The following is a 25,617-nucleotide window of genomic DNA, read 5'->3' on the forward strand; positions in this document are numbered from 1 at the left end:
ACCTTTGGAGGCTACCAGTTTTCTGACCATGGCTCTAGCAAGTCTGGAAGCTGCACAGGTACCATCATTAGAATAAAATTTAAAAAAAAATTAAAAAAAAAGAAAGAAAGAAAGAAAGAAAATTGAAAAAAAAAAAAAAAATTCTTTCTGAAGACCAGCCATGATCGGAGCTAAGTTCCTGCTTCTCCTCAGGGAAAAGAAGCCCCAGGTGGAGAGAGAGTGGGGGCAGGGAGCGCCCCGTGCGCGCGGGAGGCCCCGGGGACCTTCCGCCTGGCGGGGGGGTGCGGGGCGGGTTCCCAGATGTCCTCGAGCCGTCAGTAGTCAGTGACGCGGCGGGGAGGAGCCTTTCCCGAGATAACTGGACAGCAGGAACCGTTCCCGAGTACCAGTCCTGAGGCCTGGGCCGCGCCCAGGAGGTACCCCTTGTCCCCACGCGGTTCCCAGCCAGGCACCTCTCTCTGGTGGAGCCTATTTTCTCTTCCCTCAACTCTGGTGCCTCTCCCTCCCGCCCTTCCGAGTGCAGCCAGACTCCTGCTGTGCCTGCGTCTCCGGGGGCGCCTCCGCTCAGGCCCCCCGCCCGCCTCCCGCACACTCTTCGTCAGGTGCCGCAGGTGAGAAGGTCTCGCTCGCTCGCTCGCTGCCGGCGCGTCAGAGCCTTCAGCGCGCCGCCGGCTGCGCCTGCGCACTCGCGACAATTGCTAAAATACATTTATCTGCTTATGCTCTCAGTTACTGAGGAAGTATTTACACGTCTATTTTGGTTTTGAACTTGCTTTTTACTCCTTAGAATTTGTCAGTATTCTTGAGGCTGTTAGGAGTGCATGCAAATTTAACTTACTAAGATTTCAGAAGGGGCTTCCCTGGAGGCTCAGATGGTTTCTGATGAACTGAACCGTTTATATCTCTGGCAATGTTTATTGCTTATTCTTTTTCTATTGTCAGTGTGGCTCTGTCAGTGTTCTCTTGGTTAGAATTTGCCTGAAACCTCTTTTAGGCGTAGGTGACATATGGGGAGAGACATGTTTCAGTTCATAGAATTGAATTAATAATACTACTATGGACCTTTTTATGGTGTTGCGTTGGCTTATCGTGCTTTGAAAGTTGAGTTCTTTTGTACTATGGGCTGTTCGATGCTTTGGAATTTTACCTGAAGGAATCGTCTTCAGTTGCATTAGAAGTGGAGTCCTCTCTAGAGGGTCTTCATCTGCTTCTTCCAAGTTTATGAGAACTTCTAGTCTAGGATCACTGAAAATTAAATTCTTCTCCAGTTCTCCCAGGTAGTGTGAATTTAGGCTGAAAATATTGATGAAAGTTGAGTTCTTTTTTTTTTTTTTCTCTCTCCTTTCTAAATTGATGGTTTAACCCACTGGGATACCAACTTTTGGGGGGAAGATGTATTAGATCCCTCAGGTTGGGCAGGCTCTGGGCTGTGTCTCTGGAGCCTTTTTGAGGCTATGACTTCAAAGCTGAATCTTCGTTTCCCCTTCCCCTCTTGTCTGGTAAATGCCTGGAGATAGTGCTCCCTCGATATTGCTCAGTCCTTGGTTTGAGAAGCGCTTACTTCTTCTGTGACAGCTCATTGACTCTTCTAAGGTTTTTATCTGTTTTTAGTTGTTTTCAGCACGAGGGTCCTTTCAGTATTTAACCCACCACCTCACTGGAAAGAGAATCTAAATTTAGTGGGTAGCACATCAAACTCTCTTAGGCTGCTTGTTTATGCATTCTTCCCTCTCAAGTAATTATATTTCTCAGGACACTACAATTGAGAAATTTTGTTTTCTTTAACTGATTTTCATAAAGAAAAGTTGGGAGGGTGAAAGGCTTTTAGTATGTGGTAACTGTTTTAGTAACTTTTTAGCTTGGACCAGTTTTGAAAGAGAACATTAGAACATTTTGAAGAGAACACTACAAACCATTTACTAGGAACTGCCTAGGAAAAGTGAATTTTTAAAAAAGCTTTATCTTTTACTTCCCTTTAGAATATATTTCCCTTCTAGAAGCCTTCTTCCAAAAGTAAAATCACACAAACATGCTGTGTTGAGTTGGTTGGTTGGTTGCCCCACCATCCAAAGATATGTCTAGTCAGAACCTCTGAATGTGACTTTATTTGGGAAAAGGGTTTTTGTTGATACAATTAAGTGACGAATTTTAAGGTGAGATTATCCTGGGTTATCTGGGTATCTGGGTAGACCTGACTCTGAATCCAATGGCAGATGTCTTTATAAGAACAGAAAAGCACACAGACGAGAAGAGGAGAAACAGAAGAAGGTAATTTAAAGATGGAGGCAGAGACTGAAGTGACAATCTATGAGCCAGGAGCTGCCAAGGATTGCCAGCACTGAAGCTAAGAGGCAGGAACAGATTCTTCTTACAGCCTTCAGAAGGAACCAACCTATTGATACCTTGATTTAAGACTTCTGGCTTCTAGACCTGTGAAAGCTTACATTTCTGTTATCCTAAGCTACCCAGTTTGTCATGCTTAGTTATGGCATCTCTAAGAAGCTTGTAACCAAGTTTGGAGGCTCTTTCTGCTCCAATAGTTTTGAAAAGCCTGCAATTGTTTCCCTTCAAGCATAAGTAAGGAATAATAATCAGGTGAGACTGGAGAAGGAAATAACAACTCACTTCAGTATTCTTGCTGGGAAATCCCATGGACACAGGAGCCTGGCAGGCTAGAGTCCATGGAATCACAAGAGTTGGACACGCCTTAGCAACTAAATCAACCAGTCAGGTGAGAGAACTGGCATAGAAGATCTCTGGGAGCCTCTCTCAACTTCAAGAGTTTCCTGGTTATGAGGATTAAATGCAGTGTTTGGTTAATACTTTATACATATATAAAGCCTTTCCTGACTATTACCATTATTCTTTTCTTTTTTTTTTTTACGTAACTAGCATTCAGACTTTGCATTTGTCATCAGCTTCCTCTTCATCCTCAACTGTCCAGTGTTTTTATTGTTTGATCCTTCCTCCTACTCCTTCATTCCCCTTCTCTCTTCTTACATAAACAATTGAAATAAGGCTCTCTGCAACTTCCCAGAGTGACTCTGAACTTGACAGAGAAGTAATTTTTATCCAGTGAAGACCAACCACAAAATAGCTCCTGGAATTTGTACAGCAAATTATAACTTAGGACTCAATTTTGCACATTTTGTTTATCAGCATGGTAGCATTCTTGCCTGGAAAATCCCTTGGATGGAGGAGCCTGGTGGGCTGCAGTCCATGGGGTCGCTAAGAGTCGGACACGACTGAGGGACTTCATTTTCACTTTTCACTTTTATCCATTGGAGAGGGAAATGGCAACCCACTCCAATGTTCTTGCCTGGAGAATCCCAGGGATGGGGGAGCCTGCTGGGTTGCCATCTATGGGATCGCACAGTCAGACATGACTGAAGCGACTTAGCAGCAGCAGCAGCAGCGGTATTATCATGACCGCTTTATAAGAACAGTTTTTTCTCTAGGTAGAATCCAAGAAGTAACTGGATCTGGTAGGAACCTTGGTGCTGCTGGCCTGACTGTTTCATTCACTGATTAAACAGTTCTTGAGTAACTATAATGTACTAGATTGAAAGAGTTTCTGGAAATTCAATTGTAATCAATATGTTCCAGGCTTAATCTGGTGGTGAGCAAGCATATTTCACTCCCAGCAATAGTGTAGCAATTTTGTAGCATTAATAAAGTGGATACTAATTTTAAAGCAAAGTAATTATAAGAGTTGGAATATATATATATAAAGAAAGCTGAGTGCCGAAGAATTGATGCTTTTGAACTGTGGTGTTAGAAAAGACTCTTGAGAGTCCCTTGGACTGCAAGGAGATCCAACCAGTCCATCCTAAAGGAAATCAGTCCTGAATATTCATTGGAAGGACTGATGCTGAAGCTGAAGCTCCAATACTTTGGCCACCTGATGTGAAGAACTGACTCATTGGAAAAGACCCTAATGCTGGGAAAGATTGAAGGTGGGAGAAGAAGGGGACGACAGAGGATGAGATGGTTGGATGGCATCACTGACTCAATGGACATGAGTTTGAGTAAGCTCCAAGAGTTTGTGATGAACAGGGAGGCCTGGCATATTGTAGTCCATGGGGTGCAAAGAGTCAGACACGACTGAGCTACTGAACTGAACTGAACTGAATTATAAGTAGGACTTTTTTTTGCACACTCCAAGTCAAAAGAAGTAAATGAACAATGTGTTGTACAGCCCTATTTATGTTGGTACCCATAAGTCGGCATGTGTGCGGGCTCTGTTGCTTCAGTTGTGTCTGACTCTTTGCGACCCTATGAACTGTAGCCTTGGAAAAGGCAATGGCACCCCACTCCAGTACTCTTGCCTGGAAAATCCCATGGATGGAGGATCCTGGTAGGCTGCAGTCCATGGGGTCACGAAGAGTTGGACATGACTGAGTGACTTCACTTTCACTTTTCCTTTTCATGCATTGGAGAAGGAAATGGCAACCCACTCCAGTGTTCTTGCCTGGAGAATCCCAGGGAAGGGGGAGCCTGGTGGGCTGCCGTCTATGGCGTCACACGGAGTTGGACACAGCTGAAGCGACTTAGCAGCAGCAGCAGAACTGTAGCCTATCAGGCTCCTCTGTCCCTAAGATTCTCCAGGCAAGAATAGTGGAGTGGGTTACCATGCTCCCCTGTAGGGGATCTTCCTGACCCAGGGATCAAACCTGCATCTCTTACATCTCCTGCATTGGCGGGTGAGTTCTTTATCACTAGGGCCACCTGGGAAGCCCCACCCATAAATGTACTTTATGTCTAATTGCCGTATTCACAGAAGGATGTGCCCTAATTTATTTGCTCATTCCTCTACTGGTTATTTTAATACTTTGTTTTCAACAGACTTTTTTTTGTACAAATGCTAAAGCACTTCTTTAAAAAAAAATCATACTTGAAGCAGAATTGCTGAATCAAAGGATACTCACATTTAAAATTTGCTAGATACTGTCAAATTTCCCCCCAAAGCTACCAGTTTATACCCCTGTGACTATTATGTGCATACACCTTTCCCAAGGTGCTCATCAACAGTGAATAATATTCATCTTTAAAATTCTGTCAAACTGAAGAGTGAGAAATAACTCAATCTTGTTTTAATTGATGGGAGGAGGGCAGAGGAGAAGGTTAGGGGAGATTTTCCCTTTCTTCTCTTTAAATCTGTTGGGAGACAAATCTGGATGGCCTGGGTACCCATCTCCTTCTGCCAGGCTGAGCTGACCAGAGCCATCTGCAAAGGGGCAGCACGGCTTTTGGCTGGTGCAGCATTCTGGGTGTACAGAAGCACTTCAAGACTGTTCCAGGGCCTTCCACGTGCAGACTTTGACCTTCGGTGTGGACCCAGGCCCTCAGCATGCATTCTCCCTCTTCTGCTTCTTGGACCTAGAAATCCTGTCATTCATTTCCCATTGTCGAAAGAACCCAAGTACTCCATAGGTTAACCTATATTTGCAACAACCTAAATGTGTCACGTGGATATATCTTTGGTGTGAGGTCAAGTCCTTTCTTTTGTGAATCCAGACTTCTCTCAGAGGCTGGCCCTTCTTGGCTACATGTTTGCCGTGGTGGGTGCAGACCATTTCTACCTGGCCCTGGTAGTCCCCGCAGTGAGAGTTGGGGGATTCCATGTGCTTTATTTCTTCTGTGTAAATTTTCTCTAATTGGACTCTGTGGGGCTACTGCTGTGTGTCTGTAGCCTCCTAGCCTGACAAGATCTGTAAGGTTTTCCTTTTATACTAACAGAAACTTAATTTAAGCATCACTTGAGTACTTTTTCCCCCAGTAATGAAAACAGTCATTTATTATGCTCACAGAGCCTATAGGTCAGGCTCTGTGGTCAGGCATTCTCAATTAATGCATAGCGGCAGGGGCAGCTTGTTTCTGCAACGTGCTCTCTGGAGCCTCAGATGGAAGACTTGAGCAGGGGTGGGATGAAGGGATGGAGCCCTTGGAAAGCTTACTCCCTCACATGTCCGGGGTGGATGGAGCCTGAGTCCTCAGCTGGAGTGGCCAGACGCCTGCATGTCATTCCTTCATGTGGCCCAGGCTTCTTCCTAACATGGTGACTGGCTTCCAAGGACAGGCTCCAAAGAGTGGGCCAGGTAGAAGCTGTATGATTTTAGATCCAGCTTCAGAAGCCACGAAGCACCAATATGTCATATGCTCCATTGTTTGGAGCAGTCCCAAGCTCCCACCCATATGCCAGTGGAGGGAACACAAATCTCCGTGAGAGGAATGTCAATCACCTTGTGAGAACAGCCACGTGGGAAGGTGCTGACATCTTCGGAAATACAAACGTACCACTTTCCCTAATTCCTGGGAACGCGTTCTTTCAGTTTCCAAACTGGAAGATACTTGGTCAGATATTTCCCCCACACACAGAAAAATGTAATATGGGCTTCCCAGGTGATGCTAGTGGTGAAGAACCTATCTGCCAATGCTGGAGACGTAAGAGACAAGACACAGGTTTGATCCCTGGGTTGGGAAGATCTGTTGGAGGAGAGCATAGCAATCCGCTCCAGGACTCTTGCCTAGGAAGTCCCATGGACAGAGGAGCCTGGCGGGCTAAGTCCATGGGGCAGCAAAGACTCGGCCACATACACCCCCCAAAAATGTAATATAAGATTGGACCTGCTGAAACGATGAGGGGATCACACATTTATCTCCCTAGAGTCTAGTTATAGTAGCTTTTAAATCATATATCTTTCATTTATTGTAGCTGCCCTGGAAGTAAATATCTTAAGAAAAATGATTTCGCTTATATTTATTATGACCTTTACTGACCTAAATCTAACTCTACATAAAGTTAGTATGTTCCTCTTGGTGCTTTCTCAATACTTAGGGTGGTCACCAGGAAGCTAAGTGGCTACAAATGAGGTCAAATCTGATGCAAGACCCAACTGTTTGAACAGGATAGCCACATTTCTTGCAAATGGTATTCTTTAAGTAGTGGTCAGTGTCACATATTCTTCATTCAATTTAGTTCTGAAAGAATGTATGCATCAGATTTTTGGTGTTTGTTTTTTTTTCCCCTTATAACTTGACTTGAATTTCTGATCCTGGAAATTATAGTTACAGTATACAACATCTACCCTTTCCAAACGGAAAATCCTGCTTCTCCATGTTTACATAAGACATACAGTTCTAGGCGGTTTGGAAACTAGAAATGAAACAGGCCTCAGAAGGAATAGAGATAAAACCCAGAGCTACAGTCTTCACAGCATCAAGGGGGAGGAGCCTAAGTTCTCAGACCTGAGAAACAGTGCTCTTATCTTCATGTGCTAGATGCCCCTGGCCCTGTGCATCAGATCAGGGGGTCAGTTCAAGAAACTCTGGTCTTGAACTTGAAGGAGAAGAAGAACTCAAAGAACTAAATGCAAACTTCTGCTTCTAGGGCTACAGTTCTGCAACTTGAAAAAAAAGATGATTTCCTTCAACTTGCTCTTCTCTCCATCGACAGCAGGGCAGGTCTGTGTCATCACTCTCCTTTAAGGTACTGTCCAGCTCCATTCCCCAGCACACACAGTGATGATGATCCAGTCAATTTTGGTGAGCCTGCAGCTACCAGCACAGCATGCGTGTAGGTAGTAGGGCTCAATATGGCAGCATTCAACTGCACAGAAGCCAGGTGTCACAACAGAGGAAGAGAACGTGTGTCCTCCTCCGGGTATGTTTCAATCTTGATGCATCGCCGGAAGAGGGCACGCCTGGTGCTTTATTAAGAGGGAAACTGAATAAGGTAATGTGCTTTATTGATGTTGGCTTGTTTGGAAAATAGGAATAGGAATCCATTTAGCCTTAAGTTTTAACTTTTTAATCCACAGGTTGAATATTTGAGGTGTGGCTCAAAATTTATGATTACTGGTTACATCAACATTAACATAATCAAGTCTTGCTCTTTTTGTTTAACGGGTGGTAGTGTATCTTTTCTTGTCCTTTTATTTTCTACTTCCTGTATTGTAGTTGTTTAGTCCCTAAGTTGTGTCTGGCTCTTGCGACCCCATGGAATATGGCCTGCTAGGCTCCTCCGTCCGTGGCATTTCCCAAGCAGTAATACTGGAGTGGGTTACCATTTCCTTCTCCAGGAGATCTTTCCAGGTGAGGGATTGAACCTGTATCTCCTGCTTTGGCAAGCAGATTCTCGTACCACAAGCCACCAGGGAAACCTCTCCTGTATTGTATCTGAAATGAATTTCTTACAGACAGCATATTGTCGATTCATGGCTTTTCATTCCCTTTGCCAATTTCTGTCTTGTAATTACTGTATTTGAACTACTTATATTTAAGGTAATTGTTTTCTGTTTGTTTTTGTTTCTTGTTTGTTTTTTGCTTGTTTGTTTGGCTGTGCCACCCACATGGCTTGTGGGATCTTAGTTCCCCAAGCAGGGATAGAACCTTGCCCCTTGAACCTGTGCACCCTGCAGTATAAGCGCGGAGTCCCAACCTGTGGACTGCCAGGAAGTCCCAAAAGTAATTATTAACTTGTTAGGGCTTCTATATTGCATTCTAGTTTTTGTTTTGTTTGTTTCCTCTGATTTTTGCTCCTTGGTTTCTCTTTGTGTACCTTCCTTTGGTTGCTTGAACATGTTTTGATTTCATCTTGACTGGAACTGAGAGCTTCATTGAATAATTTTTTTATTGTGGCAAAATACATGTAAAACATAAAATTCACAATCTTATCTGTTTTTGAGTGTACACTCAGTGGCCTTAAGTACATTTTCAGGGTTGTGTAACAATCACTACTATTCGGGAACATTTTCATCAACCCAAACAGAAGCTATGTATTCAGTAAGCAATATCTTTTTTATCAACTCAAACAGAAGCTATGTACCCATTAAACAATAACTTCCTACCCTCCAGTCTTTGGTACCTCTGTTTTACAGTGTTTCATCTAATTGAAATTGTACAATATGTGTCCTTTTGTGTCTGGCTTATTTCACTTAGCATAATGTTTTCAAGTTGCACCCATGTGGTAGCATGTATCAGAGTTTCATTTCTTTCTAATGACTGAATAATATTGCATTGTATATATACCACCTTCTACTTAGCTCATCTGTGGATGAACTCGGGCAGTTTCCACCTTGTGGCTGTTGTGAATAATGCTGCTAAGAACATTAGTATGCAAATATCTGTATGAGTCCCTGCTTTTTGGATGTATACCTATGAACTGAGTTGCTGGATCATAAAGAATACGTTTTTAAAACACGAGATGTTCTCCAAATATTCTGTGACAGCAAGGAAACTGATTGTCCCAGAACTCAGAAAAGAAAGATGAGAACAATGTCATAGAACAAACACTCCTTGAGTTCTCCTTTATGACGTGATGTTGAGGAGTTCCTCAGAGTTCTTCAGTCACTCCTCTTACCATCTCTTGAGTCTTTCAGCAGTATGGGTGGTGAGGTGACCTAACAGGTCTCTCTATGCAGGGGATGCTACTTGGTGAACCAGGATCAGGTTAGAGGAAGGCAAGGGTTTCCAGAAAACCTTTTTCAGGACATAGTTTGGAGAAGGCTTATAAATTCCATAATATTAGAGGTTTTTGAGTCAAGAATCAGAAAGAACTCAGTTTCATGGATATAGAAACTGGATTTCCATTACCATATTTGCCACTAACTGTGCACCAAACTGTAGGAAAGTGACTTAACCCCATCCAATATGGGAGGGAGAAGAGCAGGAGGGTTGAACTGGATACTGTAAGGTCTCTTTCAGCTCTGAGCATCTGTGTTTTTTAACTTTTGTAGATCTCTTTTTCTCTAGATCAAATTTTTATATAATGCCTTGATTCTATTAATAGGTCCAGGCTTGGTAGATTTGTGGAATGAACTAACACCAAATGTCTCATCCCAGGAATTCTTTTTTGTTTTTCATCCTGGAAACTCTTGTTTATGTCTGTCCTGTCATACATCTGTTTAGCTCAAAATATGTGCCCTGAGTTTATCTAATATAACAAATATACCCATACTACTGGCCAGAGTTATTGGGTATTGCCACACTGGAGATGTATTTTATATTATAAAACGTCAGAATAACAATGGTTTTCTTAAAACCATTTGCTCTCCTTAGCTGTTTTCCACAAATATTCTCACCCTTCACAAGCATCCAGCTCTTTCTATAAACCCTTCTTCTGGTTTTGACTGAATTTCCCCTAGAAATTATAGTAATATAGATTTAGAAGTATCCTGGCCCTCATTTCCCTCTGAGGACAAACCTAAACAGCATATTAAAAAGCAGAGACATTACTTTGCTGACAAAGCTCTGTCTAGTCAAAGCTATGGTTTTTCCAGTAGTCATGTATGGATGTGAGAGTTGGATCATAAAGAAAGCTGAGTGCTGAAGAATTGATGGTTTAAACTGTGGTGTTAGAGAAGACTCTTGATACTCCCTTGGACTGCAAGGAGATCAAACCTGTCAATCCTAAAGGAAAGCAGTCCTGAATATTCATTGAAAGGACTGATGTTGAAGCTGAAGCTCCAATAGTTTGGCCACCTGATGCGAAGAACTGACTCATTAAAAAAGACCCTGATGCTGGGAAAGATTGAAGGCAGGAGGAGAAGGGGACAACAGAGGATGAAATGGTTGGATCGTATCACTGACTCAATGGACATGAGTATGAGCAAGCCCTGGGAGTTGGTGATGGACAAGGAAACCTGGTGTGCTGCAGTCCGTGGGGTCGGAAAGAATCACGACTGAGCAACTGAACTGGCCGTCTTTTCCCTCTGAGGACAGGCTTAGTGTCCCTCTTTGTTATTTTTACAGCATTCAAAAATATGCACCATTCTAGGTGTTAGGGATATAGCAATGGGCTGACAAGCATGACCCCTGCTTTTACTTAGCTTAATGTCAAGGGATGAAGACAGATTTTTGAATAAATAATAATAGGTATGCTGGATATTAAGGAGAAATGCAAAGTTCTGCATGCTATAGGATATATTTTTTAAAATATTTATTTATTTAATTTGGGGAGTGCTACACTGAGTCTTCCTTGCTGTGTGCAGACGTTCTCCAATTGTGGGGAGCAGGGGCTACTCTCCAGTTGCCATTCATGGGCTTCTCATTGCGGTGGCTTCTCTTGTTGCAGAGCACGCCTCTAGGCTTCAGTGGTTGCAGCATGTGGGCTCAGTTGATGTAGTGCACTGGCTTGGTTGCCCTAAGTCATGTGGGATCCTCCCCAACCAGGGATGAAACCCATGTCCTCTGCAGGCAGGTGGATTCTTAATCCCTAGAACACCAGGGAAGTCCCACTGTAGGATATAATATGGGGTTTTAACTGAATCTGTGGGTATCAGAAATTTCTAGATGAAGTAACATTTAAAGTGAAACCTGAATTGGAGTTAGGCAAAGATGATGAAGGAGGACATTCAAGCAGAAGGAACAGTTGAAAGGGAAAATGTCCACTGAACTTTAGAAGAACAGTAAGGTTAAACTGGCCAGAGTGGAGAGAGGGAAGAGAGTGGTAGGAGAAAAGACTGGAGAGGCAGGCACAAGTCTGACCAGGATGCAAGTTATTAGTCATACTAAGTATTTTGGACTTTATCCTCAAGGAAGTTGGAAATCATTCAGAGTTTAAGACAGAAACGAGACAGAATTAAATCTGACATTTACAAAGGTCTTTTGGTTGTAATGTAGCAAGTAAGTTGAAGGCAGGTTGGCAAGAGAAGTGACAGAAAGCTTAGTTAGGATGTTCCTGCTGCAGTTGGATGAGAACGATATGGGCTTGGACCTCTGTTCATTTGGAGGTGACAGGCCTTGATGTTTCTTAGAAATCAAGGGAGGAGGGGGGACAAAAAGGCAAGAGTGATTCTGTGAAGACTAAAAGGAGAGCAGCGTGTTTCAAACAGGAGAACATTGTCAGTTGGAGCTGAGCTATCCAGTAAAGGGATGACTGAAAAGCATTGTTTGGATTTCATGATGTGGAAGATATTGCTGCCTTAAGACGGAGTGAAGGGGGTAAAATTCATATGGGGTAGCTCGAGGGGTCAATGGAAAGTAAAGAGAAAGGAGGATCAGAAACAGTGAGTGAGTACTATTTTCCACTGTTTTGGCTGTGAAAGTGAAGAGAATCATTGCTGGGAGATACTTGGTGAGTTAAGAATGAATACTTTTCAAACTAGGAGAGGCTTGCTTATACACATGTATGTATGTGCTTGTGCTCAGTTGTGTCTGACTCTTTGCAGCCCTATGGACCATAGCCCACCAGGCTCCTCTGTCCATGGGATTTTTCAGACAAGAGCACTGGGGTGGGTTGCCATTTCCTCCTCCAGGGGATCTTCCTGACCCAGGGATCAAACCCCAGTCTCCTGCATTGCATGTGGATTCCTTACCACTTGAGCCATCAGAGAAGCCCTGTATATACATAAATATACATAAATGCTAAAATGGAGTAGCAGGTAGAGGGGAGAGTGGAAGCGTTAGGAGAGAAAAGGACAAAGCCAAAGGTTCCTGGGATTATGGATTGCAGGAGCAATTCTGGAGCCAAGGTGGAGGAGTTGGTCACTTGTCAAATTTTGCTGACATTTTCCGATTAGATGTCTGTCTCTTTCACTAGGCTGTGAACTCCTGAAAATCAGGGAATGTACCTTCTTTGTTTGTTTGTTTCTTTTTTTGGCTGCATTTAGTGGGATCTTAGTTTCCTGACCAGGGATTGAACTGTGCCCTCAGCAGTGAAAGCGAGGAGTCTTAACCACTGGACTGCCAGGGAATTCCCTTTCCTTGATTTTCTATCTCTAGCACTCAGTCTAAGATTCACCACCCAAAGTTTCTCTGTGCGTGTTTAGCTGAACTGTGAGTCCTTTGTGGTAGGAAGACCACAGATGTTTTCCTTTAAGGGTACAGACTAAACGCCTTTAAAGGATTGGGATCAAGTTGAGAGTAGGCTTCTGAAATAGAATTGTTTAAATGACCAAGAGCTGTGGAATGGCAGAGTTGTCTGGCAGTTGTGAGGCTAATACTTTGGGTTTACAGCTGATGGGAAGGCCTCAGCTGAAATTAATCAAGGGGAGATCAAGAGCAACCTATAACACACAAATCAGGAATAGCTAAAAAAATGAACTCCCTCCATCTTGGTTTTCTCCTTGGTCCAGAAAAGAAGAACAATCCAACAGCAGGATTGCACAGGAACCTTTAGGAAAAGCAACAACGCTTGCTCCTCTGGAGTCCTGTTTTCACCACTGGGGTATAACTGTTTGCTCAGACTATGAACGGAACAACAAATAGCTGACCTCTAATGTTCCTCCATCCATTTTCTTTTACATCTTGTACAAATTGAGACATTAAACTAATTCAAGTGAAGCAATTACATTAGAATGATTCTTCTGTATTGGCAGGGATGACATGAACATTGATGAGCAAATGTTATCCCCTATTTATTTGTTTTCCTGAAATTTCAAAATGTTTGATATTTATGTGACTTTCTCCTAGGAATGAGAAAAGGAAATGAAAGTGGCGCTTTAGTGTTCTGTAGGAAGGGAAAATGGAAGCAGGATGAAAAAGACATATGGATTTGGGTGCAGAACTAGTTAATACTTCTAAGAAGGGAATATGCTGAGGATCTGTTTGTTGAACCAGTATTATTAAAATTTACAGGGTGCCCCTGGCCTAGGTTCTTCTTTCCATATATTGGAAATAAAAAGAAGATACTGCTTGACTTTTGGACCTCATAATCTAGAATGCTCACAGTCTTAGAATGAATTCAAGTTTCACTGATACTATTCGGGGAGAGAGTCCTTTAGGTTCTAGTAAATGGAGCATACACATAAAGACCTCCTTGCAAATGGGGAGAAAGAATGATTTTATTACTCAGTACAAGTACTCTATAAATCCCAGTATAGACTTTTTTGATAAAAGCCAGATTGCAGAACATGTCTGAGGACAGAGGCTTATGCAGGGTCCTTAGTCTTTATCCTGGGTTTCTGCTAAAGGACTCGCACATCCCAGTGTGTCTGTGGAGATATTACTGGTCTTGCGGAGGGGATTCTGAGTCCAGCCAGTAGGCTAGAAAAGGACCCCAGGCCTCCCCTCGTCACTGGCCCATTCCTCGGTGGTCTTGCCCACTCATGAACTTGATCTTGCAAATGCCAGTGTCTGGTTGTTCAGATTAGTCTTTTTCCTTTCTCTTGTGTGCCATGGAAACACAAGAAGTGGGACATGTGTTTTCCCCTATCCTGACATGAGAAGAAGGGTTCTTTGAGATTTGCTGGATCCTCACAGCAAATCCCTCCTTCTACTTGAGGTTTTGCTGTCTGGAAACAAATGAGTGAGACAGACAGTCTCTGTAATGAGGTCAGTAAGGTAAGGGAGCCTGGAAAACAGGAGCGTTTAAGGTCAGGTAGAAAAGAAGGAGAAAAACAAACCAAACCAAAGAGAGCTAGAACAAAACAAAAGCAAAGCGTAATGGAGACCCAGGAGAGAATGTATTTCATTCTCAGATTTCTAGAGAATAGTAGTTTCAAGAAGGAGGTAGGCAGCAGTACTGGGTGTAATAATGAGGTCAAGGTAATAATGAAATAAGGACTGACAACTGCTCAGTACCCTTCACAGTGTGGAAGCTACTGATGGCCTTTGTCCTAGTGGATTGGTGGGAAAAGCCAGATGCCGTAGGGGAGGAATAAAGTTAGCGAACTGAGAGGAGAAAGAAGGGTAGCAAGAAACTTCGCAGATGGGGAAAAAGAAAGAGAGGATAGTTGGTGAAAGATGTTATCATCTCAGGGAGGTTTTTTGTTTTGTTTTGAACATTCATTTATTTATTTGGCTGCACTGGGTCTTATTTGTGGCACACGGGGTCTGTAGTTGCAGCATGCAAACTCTCTGTTTTGGCACGTGTGATCTTGTTCCCGGGCCAGGGATAGAACCTGGGCTTCCTGCACTGGGAGCACGGAGTCTTAGCTACTGAACCACCAGGGACATCCCAGGGAGGTTTTTTTTTATTAGGACAGTGACTAGAGGTGTAGAGACAAACGGTGTTGTGTGGGTGAGCAGCAGCAGCAGCAGTGGGTGAGCTCCGGGAGATAACGAATCTTCCACTAGCGAAGGCTGGAGGTCTCTTTAGGGAATGGAGTGTTCTGTTAAAGGAGATTTTCACCAAAGAGTTTGAGGCTGTGAGAACTAGGGTACTGTGGAACTGATTTTTTGAAGGCATAGTTGAAAAGTGAATATTCTAAGTCCTTGTAAGTCTGAAAAATCTTTGTTTTATCACCTTGCTTGGATTACAGATAGGCTGTAGAATTCTCCCTCAAAATTGTGTAAATATGCTTCCAGGTGGTTCCCTGGCATCAGTTTACAAATTAGAGGACGGATGTCAGCAGGTTTCTTTTCCCTGTCTGGTTCTCAATTTGGGGGTGACTTTTGGTGGAGGGAGTAGGGTAGGGTAGGGGCATGGTGTGGAAGCTTGTGGGATTTAAGTATTTTTTTTTATCATTTGTAAATTTCATCGGATTATCTATAGGATGCCTTTTTTTCAGTATTCCTGAAATCGTTAGATTCTTTAAATATGAAATCAACTTTTTCTTCAGTTCAGAGAAGTTCCATTCTTTCCTTGATTATTTCTTCTTCATTTATTGTCTTTTCTCCTTCTGGACTTTCTGTTATACAGAAATTAGTTATCACTGGTTTTTCTTCCTGATATTTTTTCCTATTTTTTTTCTCTCACTTTCTCTTTCTCTTTCACTCTTTTCTCTATTGTTATTTTAGATTCCTTAAATTGATTTCCTCTGTCACAGATTTTAGATTTGGTTTTTGACATATTATGCTGCTACTTAAAGCCACTCCTTATTTTGTTTTGTCTGAACACTCATGGTTTTATTTATTTTTGAACTTTTTGTTCTCTTATTGCCCCCCTTTTTCATACCTCCTGTTTCATTTACTCATCTTCCTGAATGTCACCCTGTCCTTGGAGATTAAATAAAATGTCTAATTCCCAATTCCATACCTGATGAGTAGGTCTCCAAACCTGCCCACCAGAAATTTAAAGTATGTATAGAGACAAAGGGTATTGTGTGAGTGAGTGCCGGGAGATTACGAATCTTCCACTACAGAACGCTGGAGGGCTTCTTTGGGGGAATAGAGTGTTCTGTTACAGGGGGTTTTCATCGAACCAATATGACTGGGTTCAGTCATGTATTCAGTCCAGATGGTCTCAACACCCTACTCTCTTGAGGCTACAGACTTGAACAGCTCCCACTTCAGGAACAGTGGGCAAACATGTATTTAAGGAGGGGAAGGGGCGATGAACTTCCTGTTGCCCATCCAGCTCAAGGACCAACGGGTGGTCATGTCCTCCTGAATGGGGGGTCATTCCTGTCTCTCTTATTACCACCCACTTTCATCTGTTTGTGCTAGTTTAAGAACTTCTTCCTTTTTTAATTGGGGAAAATCATTTAATGATATAGCACAATGTTCAGGATAGAGAAAAATCAGGTTACAAATAGTGTAAGTGATATGATCTTTCTTATTGTATGTATAAATACATATATATACACATATATTCATATACTTATATACATATATAGATGTATATCAACACATAGAAAGAGAAAGAATATATATCAGAATGTCAATGTTATTTAACTCTGGGTGGTGAAATTATCGGTGGCTTTAATTTTCTTTTTGTTTATCTGTAATTTCTGAATTTTCTCCAATAAGCGTATTATTTTTTCATTGAGAAAAAAAAAATAGAATTACTTTTCTTTTAAGGAATCTGAGCATTCTCCAAAATAACACAGCCAAAGAATTTCCTTCTTTTGTATCCAGTTTCCTTTGTTTCTTTGTCAATACATAAGTGAAAAAAGTGCTGCCAAACCTGTTACCACCTGGGCCAAACCTAAATCAAACCCCTTATGATTATACAGTGGACGTGAAGAATAGATTCAAGGGATTAGATCTGCCACACAGAGTGCCTGAAAAACTCTGGACAAAGGTTTGTAATATTATACAGGAGGCAGTGACCAAAAGCATCCCAAAGGAAAGGAAATGCAAGAAGGCAAGGTGGTTGTCTGAGGAGGCTTTACAAATAGCTGAGGAAAGGAGAGAAGTGAAAAGCAAGAAAGAAAGGGAAAGACTATATCCAACTGAATGCAGAGTTCCAGAGAATAGCAAGGAGAGGTAAGAAATCCTTCATAAGTGAACAGTGCAAAGAAATAGGGGAAAACAATAGAATGGGAAAGACGAGATCTCTTCACGAAAACTGGAGCTATCAAGGGAACATTTCTTGCAGGGATGGGCACGGTAAAGGACAGAACCAGTAAGGACGTTAACAGAACCAGAAATTAAGAAGAAGTGGCAAGAATATACTGAAGAACTATACAAAAAAGGTCTCAATGAACTTGATAACCACTATGGTGTGGTCACTTATCTAGAACCAGACATCCTGGAAGTGTGAAGCCAAGTGGCCCTTAGGAAGCATTACAGCATTACTACCAACAAAGCTAGTGGAGGTGATGGAATTCCAGCTGAGCTATTTAAAATCCTAAAAGATGATCCTGTTAAAATGTTGCACTCACTGTGTCAGCAAATTTGGAAAACCCAGCAGTGGCCACAGGACTGGAAAAGATCAGTTTTCATTTCAATTCCAAAGAAAGGCAATGCCAAAGAATGTTCAAACTACCATACAATTGTACTCATTTCACATGCTACCAAGGTAATGCTCAAAATCCTTCAAGCTAGGCTTCCACAGTACGTGAACTGAGAACTTCCAAATATACAAGCTGGATTTAGAAAAGGCAGAGGAGCCAAAGATCAAATTTCCAACATTTGTTGGATTGTAGAAAGAGCAAGGGAGTTCCCAGAAAACCTCTACTTCTGCTTCATTGACAATGCTAAAGCCTTTGACTGTGTGGATCACAACAAACTGGAAAATTCTTAAAAAGATGGGAGTACAAGACCACCTTACCTGTCTCTTGAGAAACCTGTATGTGGGTCAAGAAGCAACAGTTAGAACAGGACATGGAACAGCTGATTGGCTTAAAATTGGGAAAGGAATGTGAGAAAGCTGTATATTATCACTCTGATTATTTAACTTCTATGCAGAGTATATCATGTGAAATGCAGGACTGGATGAATCACAAGCTGGGATCCAGATTGCCAGGAGAACTATCACATCAGATATGCAGATTGATGCTTTTGAACTGTGGTGTTGGAAAAGACTCTTGAGTGTCCCTTGGACTGCAAGGAGATCCAACCAGTCTGTCCTAAAGGAAATCAGTCCTGAATATTCATTGGGAGGACTGATGCTGAAGCTGAAGCTCCAATACTTTGGCCACCTGATGCGAAGAACTGACTCATTGGAAGAGACCCTGATGCTGGGAAAGATTGAAGGCGGGAGGAGAAGGGGACGACAGAGAATGAGATGATTGGATGGCATCACCGACTCAATGGACGTGAGTTTAGACTCCAGGAGTTGGTGATGGACAGTGAGGCCTGGCGTGCTGCAGTTCATGGGGTCACAAAGAGTTGGACACGACTGAGCAACTGAACTGAACTGAACTGAATGGCAGAAAGCGAAGAGGAACTAAAGAGCCTCTTAATGAGGGTGAAAGAGGAGAGTGAAAAAGAGGACTTAAAACTCAATATTAAAAAACTAAGATCATGGCATCCAGTCCCATCACCTCATGGCAAATAGATGGGGGAAAAGTGGAAGCAGTGACAGACTTTATTTTCTTAGGCTTCAAAATCACGGTGGATGGTGACTGCAGCTATGAAATTCAAAGACGCTTGCTCCTTGGAAGGAAAGCTATGACAAACCTAGACAGTGTATTTAAAAACAGAGACACCACTTTACTGACAAAGGTCCATATAGTCAAAGCTATGGTTTTTCCAGTAGTGGTGTATGGATGTGAGGGTTGGACCAAAACGAAGGCTGAGCACTGAAAAAGTGATGCCTTTGAATTGTGGTGCTAGAGAAGACTCTTGAGACTTCTTTGGACTGCAAGGAGCTCAAACCAGTCAATCCTAAAGGAGATCAACCCTGAATATTCACTGGAAGGTCCGATGCTGAAACTGAAGCTCCAGTACTTTGGTCACCTGATGGGAAGAGCTGGCTCACTGGAAAAGACATTGATGCTGGCAAAGGTTGAAGGCAAAAGAGGAAGGTGGTGACAGAGGATGTGATGGTTAGATAGCATAACTGACTCAATGGATTGGAATTTGAGCAAACTCCAGGAGATAGTGGAGGACAGAGGAGCCTGTTGTGCTGCAGTCCGTGACAGAGAATGTGATGGTTAGATAGCATAACTAACTCAATGGCTCAGAATTTGAGCAAACTCCAGGAGATAGTGGAGGACAGAGGAGCCTTTTGTGCTGCAATCCGTGGGGTTGCAGAGAGTCAGATATGACTTACTGACTGAATTTTTGTTGTTGTTCAGTCATTCAGTCACTCAGTCATGACTTAGTGACTGAATAATACAATACAATACAATACAACAAATCTGTTCTCTCCTTAAGAATATTCAGTGGATTGAATTCAGGTTCCTGATGATATATGGAATATTTCCTGCCATGTCAGTAAACATAGGATGTTACAGTCATTAGCCATAGCAGCCACCACTGATGGTGAGCTGGTGAGCCCTGTGGAAACTCAGGAAGGAAAGAATATCTGCCATCTAGCAGCCATCAGACTGCAACCATACTCTACAGTGAGCCCTGAGGAAACTCAGGATATGAAAACACAGGATACTGGCTCCAGATGGGTGAGGTACGTATCAGAGGAATGATTTCAGTAAGCCCAGACTCTTGCACCTTCCCATACATAGAAAAGTGCTAAATTCCTCAACTTGAGATATTTGGTTTTCCTTTAGTTAACAATATCTTTCACTCTGTATAATAGGCTCCAATTTTCATCCACCTCATTAGAACTGATTCAAATGTATTTTTTTTAATGGCTGAGTAATACTCCATTGTGTATATGTACCACAGCTTTCTTATCCATTCATCTGCTGATGGACATCTAGGTTGCTTCCATGTCCTGGCTATTATAAACAGTGCTGTGATGAACATTGGGGTACACGTATCTCTTTCAATTTTGGTTTCCTCGGTGTGTATGCCCAGCAGTGAAAGTGAATGAAGTAAGCCAGAAAGAAAAACACCAATACAGTATACTAACGTGTATATATGGAATTTAGAAAGATGATAACGATAACCCTGTATGCGAGACAGCAAAAGAGACACTGACGTATAGAACAGTTTTTTGGACTCTGTGGGAGAGGGTGAGGGTGGGATGATTTGGGAGAATGGCATTGAAACCTGTATAATATCATATATGAAACGAGTTGCCAGTCCAGGTTTGATACAGGATACAGGATGCTTGGGGCTGGTGCACTGGGATGACCCAGAGGGATGGTATGGGAGGGAGATGGGAGTGGGGTTCAGGATGGGAAACACGTGTATACCTGTGGTGGATTCATGTTGATGTATGGCAAAACCAATACAATATTGTAAAGTAATTAACCTCCAATTAAAATAAATAAATTTATATTTAAAAAATAAATTAAAAAAAACCAATATCTTTCGATGTTCAGACTACCACACCTTTGTTTCAAAGCTTCTGTATAATCTGATTCCCCCATCACTTCCTCAGAGCAGTTCTCTTAGGGTTTACTTGAGATGCTGCCTCCTGCACTTGGAATCCTAAAAATTCTCACTGAAGAAAGTCTAACTCTCAACTTTGAGGTTGTGAATATTTTTTAAGCTGACACTGCTATTAAACTGACAATTTTGTGCCTCAACATACTAATGAAAAAGGTCTAAGTCCTTTCTTGTTTCTTCTACAAAATCCATCTTGGGGAGAGGTGTCTTTGCTCTAATTGCTCAATTTGTTGAGCAAATTGCTGACTTTTCCCCACCGTTCTTGATTTCTCTTATTTCTAAGCAGGAGTCTGACTTCCTCTTGGCAGTTGGTGTGGTTTCCCTCAGCAACTGTGCATGTCATGTTTCAGTTTTTTCTGGTGGTTTCCCACTTCCTTTCCGTAAGTGAGGCTTATATAGAATTTATTAAGCATGTAATTAATATACAACCATACAACCTCCAGCAATAAAACATGAACCCTAGAGGGTGCTGTTATAACATGAACTAGCTATTGCTCCTCTCTCAGATATCTGAATCACTATTGGCCAGGAGTACATAACAGACTCATTACCATCTGTCCTCTTTTGTCTATGTGATGTATCTATTCCTTAGATTATACCTCTGGGTGCCAGCTGACTTGAGTTGTCCATATGGTTAGGTTAGGGCTTATAAACCGATCACAAGGGTTCATACTTGCTTAATGTGCAACCGGCAATGTCCGATTGTCTAATCACACACTAAAAAACACTGCAAAAATGTCTGATGCAAAAAGTTGTGACAGTGCAACAGGAATTCTTTTGCATTTGCTACGGGGAGTGTAAATTGCTACAGCTTCATTGGGAAATTTTGGTTGATAGTGTCTACCAAAATTTAATGTATATGTACCATTTGATCCAGAAATTACACTCCAGAGATGAGTGCTTATGTACACCAAAGGTATGCACAAGAATGTTTATAGCATATTTACCCAAATAGCCAAGACAAGAAGCAATCCAAATATCTAACAATAGTAGGATAAATAAAATGTAGTGTATTTACACAATGGAATACTATACAGCAAGGAAAAGGAACGCTCCACTTGTGTGTATAACAATCTGGATAAAACTTATAGTCATAATGGTGGGAGAAAAGGTCAGATATATGACTATTGATTCCATTTGTATAAAAGGTAATAGTAGGCACAACTAACCTATGGTGGTAGAGGTTAGAAGAGTGGTTACTGTTTGAATGGGTATTGACTGGAGTACTAGAGTACTAGAATTGAGTAGAGTTTGCTGGAGTACTAGAAATGTTCTATACCTTGATGTGGAGGTTGTTACATGGGTATATAGCTATGTACATTCAAGATTAGTGCATCTTACTATAAGTTATATCTCAGTTCAAAAAAATATCATGTGATGTCTTCTAGAACAAGAGAAGAAAGAATTTGAGAGACCTTCTAGATTTGGGAAAGAAAATACTACTTTCAGGATGAGGTGTTAACTAAAAGAATTGGCTTATATAGAAGCCCTTTCTTCTTTTATCCTATTAAGAGACATTTCTCCAACTAGAAGAGGTGTGGTTAAAACTAGCCTCTTGCTACTTTACAGGGAATTTGCTACTGAGTTTGCTTATACATTATTGTAAGCACTGTTTTGAATACAAGTCCTAAGTCACATTCTCTGTGCTCCATTAGCTTACAATCTAATAGACAAGACCAACACAGAGGAAATATTTAGAGAACTTGTATTACTTTTTTCAAAAGTGCAAATTGTGAGGTACAGAATTCCTTAGGAATTCAGAAGAAAGTATAAATCTGTGAGAAGTGGCATAGGTGATTTTTGTGAAGGAGAAGGACATGATATGAGTTTTTAAAACAAGATGAGAAGCATTGACAGAGGAATGGATAAAGAAGAGGTATATATGCAGTGGGATAGGCTACCTACTCTAGTATTCCTGGGCTTCCCTAGTGGCTCAACTGGTAAAGAATCCATCTGCAATGCGGGAGACCTGGGTTCGATTCCCTGGGTTGGGAAGATCTCCTGGAGAAGGGAAAGGCTACCCACTCCAGTATTCTGTCCCAGAGAATTCCGTGACTGTATAGTCCATGGAGTCGGACACGACTGAGCCACTTTCACTTTCACTTTTCACTTTCACATATATATATACACACAATGGAATATTAGTCATTAAGAAGGATTAAATAATGCCATTTGCAGCAACATGTGGGCTTCCTAGATGGCCCTAGTGATAAAGAACCCTCTGCCAAAGCAGGAGACATAAGAAATGCAGGTTTGATCTCTGGGTTGGGAAGATCCCCTGGAGGAGAGCATGGCAACCCACTCCAGTATGCTTGCCTGGAGAATCCCACGGAGAGAAGCCTGGCAGGGTGAAGTCCATAGGGTCACAGAGAGTCAGATGTGACTGAAGAGACTTAGCATGCATGCCTACAGTGACATGGATGAACCTAGAGATTGTCATGCTGAGTGAAGTAAGTCAGAAAGAGAAGGAGAAATATTGTATGACATGCCTTACATGTAGAACTTAAATGATACAAATGAACTTATTTACAAAACAGAAACAGACTCACAGACTTAGAGAATGAATTAACGGCTGCCAGGCGAAGAGGGAGGGCAGGGAAGCATGGGAGGAAGAGATGGGGAGTTGGGATTGACATGTATACTCTGCCATGTTTAAAATGGATAACCAACAGGGTCCTACTGTATAGGACAGGGAACTCTGCTTAATGTTACGTGGCAGCCCGGATGGGAGAGAAGATGGAGGAGAATGAATACGTGCATCTGTATGGCTGAGTCACTTTGCTTTCCACCTGAAATTATCACAACATTTGTAAACAGCTATACTACAATATAAAATTAAAACTTTCAAACAACAACAAAAAACTTGATGGGCAGACAAAATGTCAGAGTGTCCTTCACTTTTTTGTACTTGTTTAAAGAACCACTCACTCACTCAAAGAACCACATAAAGCCTGTTGACTAGAGATGGAATAGTGATCAGCCAAAGGACAGGATATTTGTCAAATAAAGGGCAATGAACCAAGAAGAGAACCACAAATTTCTCAGGAGATCCAGGATTGGACCCCGAATTGACACTGGTTGGGGCTCTAAGGGAAGGGTTGTTATGTTAAGTGGCTTTAGTTGTGTCTGACTTTGCGACCCTATGAACTATAGCTTGCCAGGCTTCTCTGTCCATGAGATTCTCCAAACAAGAATACTGGAGTGGGTTGCCATTCCCTTCTCCAGGGGATCTTCCTGACCCAGGGATCAAACCCACATCTCTATGTCTCCTGCATTGGCAGGTGGGCTCTTTACCACTAGCGCCCCCTGGGAAGCCCTCTGAAACCACAAAAAGAGAAAATGAAAATCATTCAGTAGTCTCCAACTCTGAGATCTCATGGACTGTAGCCTGCCAGGCTCCTCTGTCCATGGAATTCTCCAGGCAAGAATACTGAAGTGGGTAGCCATTCGCTTCTCCAGGGGATCTTCCCAAACAGGGATCAAACCCAGGTCTCTCACATTGTAGGTGGATTCTTTGTTGTCTGAGCCACCAGGGAAGCCCCTGAAATCACAGGGTTATCTACAAAAGCAGGCTCCTGCTCATGACACTCTTGGCTGCTAGGAGAAGGGATGATATCATTATACATCATTGTAAGCACTCTATACAGAGGAGTATAGGAACTTCACTCTATACTCTACACCCTCTGCACTCTGTACCAACCTTCTGCTGTCTGCATCCTAATGGGAAACATTCTACACAGAACCTTTCCATTTCTAATGAAGCAGTTATTCTTATTGCATTAAAAATACATCATGGGGACTTCCCTGGTGGTCCAGTGGCTAAAACTCCACACTCCCAATGCAGGGGGCCCAGGTTCAATCCCTGGTGAGGAAACTAGATCGCACATGTTGCAACTAAGAATTCACATGCCACAAGTGAAGATCCTGCATGCTGCTAGGAGGGTGTGGTGCAGCCGAATAAATATTAAAACAAAAGAAAACATTGTGCATATGAGATGGGCTGACTCACTTTCAAAAGAGTTAAGGAAGTTTGGGTAGGGATATTAATTCTTCAATGTGTTTCCTTCTTCACCCCACTAATAGGTCTATAAAGCATACCTGCCCGCCCTCACCCTCTATTGACACGTACTCCACATTTCACATCTTGGTGTTGGCAAGGAATGAGGAGTTTACCGAAACTGAGCTGTATGGGTGGGACCAAAACAGTAACAGAGATAATGGCAGATATATTAACATGACGGGTGAATTTCACATCTGCTGAGTGCTCATACTTCCAGAAGTTTGACTGGCCAGCTGTGCTCTCATAATTGCTTTTGAAAAGGTTTTCTGGCTCTGAAGAAATCAAATCAAGTCTGTTCCTAAGCAAATTGAGATTTCCAAACTGCAGCCACTCTAGAAATTCTAAACATCATTCAGAAGAAGATTTCAATCTCACTGTTTCTTCTTTCTCTGAGGAGCTGTTTGGCCCCTTTCTACCTGGACTGGAACAAAGGTACAATTTAAAATTGTTTTCCTACTGAATTTAGGATTGGTAATTTTGATAGTTTGCCTTTGTCTGATGAAAAGGTACAAGAACTGAGAGCTCGTGGTTGGGGGTGAGGGTGGGGTGGAGTTCATGATGTTAAGACCATTTTTGTGGATATAGTCTGTGCCATCCCAGGAACATCTAATTCACAGATTGCCCAGTTATTTAGATATCGAGCTTGCCTTGCCCACACCCTGCTTGCCCTGGATGGTTATCTGCCAGGGTGCCCTCTCTCCAAGCCCTGTCCACTTCACTCAACCCCGTCTCTGGTGACATCTCCTTTTCTGTAGATTGCCCTTATTTTTCCCTCTGGCTGCCAATCGATCTTGTCTTTGAAATTTTCCTTCTACTAGTATCTTACCTAGCTATCTTACTGGACTGCTTTGTCCGGTCCTCAGAAAGCTTTAGCACCAAAAGAAATACTAAGGATTCAGAGGTGAAAGAGTATGGAGGACTCAAGATTTGGAGTTGTAGGGTGCTCTGGAATAAAATGTACCCTGATATCATGGCTCAAAAGGACACTC

At 42.2% G+C, this 25,617-nt stretch overlaps 1 protein-coding gene across 3 annotated transcripts in view; it reads left to right on the forward strand.

Annotated features, from left to right (window-relative positions):
* The first annotated feature begins 333 nt into the window (after window positions 1-333).
* The window catches only part of LOC113881341 (cytidine monophosphate-N-acetylneuraminic acid hydroxylase), an 82,742-nt gene continuing 57,458 nt past the window's right edge, over window positions 334-25,617 (forward strand). Inside the window, exon 1 of one of the 3 annotated variants that reach the window (XM_027524303.1) lies at window positions 334-611. The gene's annotated coding sequence lies outside the window, so the exon portion shown is untranslated. Of the gene's footprint in view, window positions 612-24,730; window positions 25,061-25,617 lie in introns of those variants that run through there. The other 2 variants (XM_027524305.1, XM_027524304.1) reach the window with 2 other exon arrangements.

Source organism: Bos indicus x Bos taurus, chromosome 23, assembly GCF_003369695.1.
Source record: "Bos indicus x Bos taurus breed Angus x Brahman F1 hybrid chromosome 23, Bos_hybrid_MaternalHap_v2.0, whole genome shotgun sequence".
Classification (NCBI taxonomy): domain Eukaryota; kingdom Metazoa; phylum Chordata; class Mammalia; order Artiodactyla; family Bovidae; genus Bos; species Bos indicus x Bos taurus.